Source organism: Galeopterus variegatus, unplaced genomic scaffold (assembly GCF_000696425.1).
Source record: "Galeopterus variegatus unplaced genomic scaffold, G_variegatus-3.0.2 Scaffold1283, whole genome shotgun sequence".
Classification (NCBI taxonomy): Eukaryota; Metazoa; Chordata; class Mammalia; order Dermoptera; family Cynocephalidae; genus Galeopterus; species Galeopterus variegatus.
The window spans coordinates 266,289-270,374 of NW_007727394.1; the positions used below are offsets into that span (position 1 = coordinate 266,289).

Here is a 4,086-nt window from a genome sequence, read left to right on the forward strand (position 1 = left end):
ATGAAGGAAGTGACCACACAGAGATCTGTCTGAGACTGGGGTTTCAAGTGGAAGAAGAGAGGAATGTGGGCTGTGGCTGCCGCCCATTCATCCCTGTGGCAAATGTGCTATGTGCCAACCCACACTGGACATCAAATGCAAATCGGACACCATCCTCACTCAAGGGGCTCATGGGGGAAACCTGTGGTTCTGCTCTCAGGTGTGTACTGGCTGCCCCAGAGCGCTGATGTAGGTTAACTCCCTCAGAGGGCCAGGTTCATGGGCCGGGAGTCTGGGAAAAAGAGCCTCCAGATGTACTTTTCCCCACAGTGCGGAGCAGTCCTGCCCTGAGCCCCAGGCGCTCTGCCAGTTGCTTGGTATCCTTGGGATTTTCCCAGCTGCTCAGCAGAAGTTGGCCCAGCCCCATGAAAGAGATCCAGGTGGTTCCCAAGAACAGGGAACCAAGCAGTGAAAGAGCTTCTGTCCAGCAGGCGTGGGAGTGAATAGCCCAGGGCCAGGCCCCTCAGCTGATGGCTACTGACTGAGATCAGTGCACACAAGGCTCCAACCCTAAGCTGTGCTGATGACACCTTGAAGTGTCCACTCCAGGGCCATCTTGTCTCACCTCACTAGGGGGAGGAGGTCTCATGATAGAGATGGAAAGTCATAGAGTGTTCTCATGGGAAGGGAAAGGGAAATGACCTGCCCAGAGTCACACCATATGGCAAATACCAGACTAGAATAAGTATGGCTTCTAACTTCTCTGTAAGGAAATACAGTTAACCAACCCAACCCTCTTAAGGCTGGGGCAAGATGAAGTGAACAAAAATGCCCAGAACTCAATATTAACAAACACCGGCAGGTATGTGTTGGGGGTGGGGGTGGGGCACATTGGGAAGGAGCAGGCCCATGCAGCTGCAAGGGCCATGCATGCCAAGTCCCAAAGGCAGGCCCCAGCGGCCCAAGACAGGCAGAGACACACGCCCAGGCCTAAAGGCTTACAGGTCAAGTTACACTGAAGGTGCAGTTAAGACCTCAAATCCCTCCCCAAAGTCTGGGGCTTAGAGCTCACCAGAAATTTCAAGGTAGGTATTCAAGCCTCAAGATTTTCATTTTGTTAATTTCCTCTGATTATCCATAGGCAGCTCTAGCCTAGGAGCTTGAAGCAAAACTTAGCCTCAGTGGATACCTAGGAAAGATATCCACAGGTCTGGGATTCCAAACACCAGGGAAAATTAGCACTTTCTTTTAATCATCTCCCCCAGGGTACTAGGATGCAGTCTGGAAGCATCTACTCAGCTCCTTACCTGGGCAGCCTATTTCTACTGTGGGCAACTGAGGACAGGGACTGGACTTTATTCATCTTTGTCCCCACAGGCAAACCTGCATTAAAGTTAAATGTTTCTGGGAGGAGCCTGAATTTGAATAAGGGGTGGAAGAATTACAAAGGTACCTGAAGATTTTGTACTGGAGATATGCTTAATTGATACGGAATCTAATTAGGAAGGCCAAACCCAAGATACCTGTAAAGAAGAAAGCAAATTACTAACAGCTTATCCTAAAAAAGCAAAATTTATTAAGAATGAAAGGAAAGAGATAGGGAAGAGGGAGATGTCTTAGATAAAACCAGGGAAGTTTTTTTGGAACAAAGAAGACTTAAGGTGTGAGTTCAGGAGGCAAGTTCCTGGAATTCCAGGAACGGTGGAAGGCTTCCACCTGGGAGCAATGTGAAGGAAAGCCCCAGTGGAAAGGGACCCAATGAAGGCCACGTGTGCCCAGAGAATGGCCAGTGCCTTCTTTGGGTGATCTCATTTAATACTCACCCCAAGGGTTTCAGGAGGCAAGTTCCTGGAATTCCAGGAACGGTGGAAAGCTTCCACCTGGGAGCAATGTGAAGGAAAGCCCCAGTGGAAAGGGACCCAATGAAGGCCATGTGTGCCCAGAGAATGGCCAGTGCCTTCTTTGGGTGATCTCATTTAATACTCACCCCAAGGGGGTAGGCAGAGTCTGCTGTTTCCATTTTACAGATATAGAAGCTGGTGGATACCAGTAAATGGTACAGCTAGAATTCCAAGCCAGAGGTGCCTCCAAACCTGCCTCTCCCCGTGTTCTATTGCAGCTCCTATTTCTTTTGAGGACATCTTCCACCTTCGCCCCAGGTCAATGACAACAACCTACTCTGTTTGCTGGAGGCTTTGTGTTCGGAAAGGCCTTTCACACCTAGTATCTCATTCATTCACAACCTCCACGGGAGGCTAGTAGATGCATCCCATGCTCCTGGACACAGAAGGAGAGCCAGACCAGCAGGGTTTGGGGAGGTGGGGGCCAGTGTCTCCCCCATGATAGATAATCCACCCAGGGTTTGAACCCATGTGTGACTGGTTCCCAAGTTGCTCTGAACCCCACTTTCTCATCTAAGTACCTACTTTTGGATTTGATTTTCACCTTAGGACCGGAGTGGCCGCACTATTAAATCTCCAGAGGAGGTCGCTTTCTGCATCAGAGGGAAAGAGGGCAGTGAAGTCTCGGGAAAGCAGAGTGTTTCACCCAGTGGGAGCTGAGGAGGCTGAGGGACCCCACCGCCACATTGGGGAAAGGGAGTCTGGAACCTCTGCCACCTCCACCTCCACTTCCTTTGAAAACCAAGGTGGAACGGGGCTGCAAATGGCAGGGGAAATTTCACGTCGTGCTGTGTCACAGTCCTTTTGTTGAATATTTCACCGCTGGCATTCATCACTTTGGCAAGGATCATTTACAACTGGGAACTATTCTTCTAAAAGTAGAATAGAGCCCAAGCCCTGCTTCTCATGGGATTCCGGCTTTGGGACGCAGGAGCTAAACCCCCTTGAAGTTCACTTGGAAAACAACTTAGCCTCCGCAGATCCTTGGCGGCAAAGGCCACAGACTTGGGAATGTAGGGCGATCAAAGACAGGTCCCCCGGTCCTGCCCGTCCCTCTCGTATCCAGTACAAGTCTGGAATGCAATCAACGAACTTGGCAGAGCCGGTCCACCCGCTGCCGTCAGTTCTGCGGGTCCGGGAGGGAGCAGGAGTGGGAGACGCCACCCAAGCTGGGGTTACTGGTTTCTTGCCATTCCTCGCAATGGGGAAGAGCCTTCAGAGAGCCTCGCGCCAGGCCTCCGGTGAGAGTCCCCAGGCCGAGCACAGAGGTGGGGTGCGCCCCAGACCCAGGCTGCTCCACATGGAGCCGGGGGAGCCTCAGGCTTTCAGATTTGAACCGAGGAGGCCGAGCGGCCGGGCTGAGGTTCCCGACGGCCATTGGCTGCGGCGGCGCCGTGACATCAGCGCGGAGGGGTGCGGGAGGAGCCTGGAAGGGGAGTGTCCGAGCGGCTCCCAGCCCCGAAAGCCCGAGAGCGAGAGGGAAACAAACGCCGGCGCTGACATGGGCCGCCGCGCGGAGCCCACGGAGGAGAGAGCGCAGTCGCGCGGGCCCCGCGCTGGGGTCTCCGGGGACCGAGGTACGCACGGGCACCCGCTTCTGACCGTGGCAGCCGCCCCGCCCTGCGAGGCCTGGGTGGGCTCGAACCCCCGTATGCGGCGAAGAGGACTGAAAACGCCGGGGATGGGGGCCGCGGGGCGGGGAGAAGGGCGCAGAGACCCTCAGTCCTCGGCGCCCGCCCGGGTGGCGGGGCTGTGGCCAGGGCGCGTGCGGCGCGGCTCGGGTGCCTGGAACCCAGAGCCGCGCACCGTGTGTCCCAGCAGAGCGGGTCTGGCCAAGGGCGCTGCGAGGGGTGGGGCGCGGGTGCCGGCTGGGGAAGGTCCACCCCCTTGCCCAGGAATGGGGTGTGTGTCGTCGTGGGCCGGCGCGCCACGATCGGCGGCGCGCAGCCCGCGCTCTCCCCGTGGGGGGCGTGTGAGCGCACGGAGTTCTCCATGAACCAAAACCGAATTCTTCTCCTTGTAGTGGCGGAGGCGTGTACACGCGCTCTCGCTGTCGTACACACACTGCAGCACACGCCACCCAGTGTCACGGGCTGGGAGAAAGAAGGGTAGGCGCTGCCAGGAAGGGAACGGCCAAGGGAACGGCCAAGGAAACAACACCCCCCGCCCGCCCCGCGAGCCCTTCCCTTCCCTCCCCCGGCTCCCG

At 56.0% G+C, this 4,086-nt stretch overlaps 1 protein-coding gene across 1 annotated transcript in view; it reads left to right on the plus strand.

The window, feature by feature from the left end:
- Positions 1-3,362: 3,362 nt before the first annotated feature.
- CDC42EP4 (CDC42 effector protein (Rho GTPase binding) 4) overlaps positions 3,363-4,086 on the plus strand; it is a 25,068-nt gene continuing 24,344 nt past the window's right edge. Inside the window, exon 1 of the mRNA XM_008576068.1 lies at positions 3,363-3,457. The gene's annotated coding sequence lies outside the window, so the exon portion shown is untranslated. The remainder of the gene's footprint in view (positions 3,458-4,086) is intronic.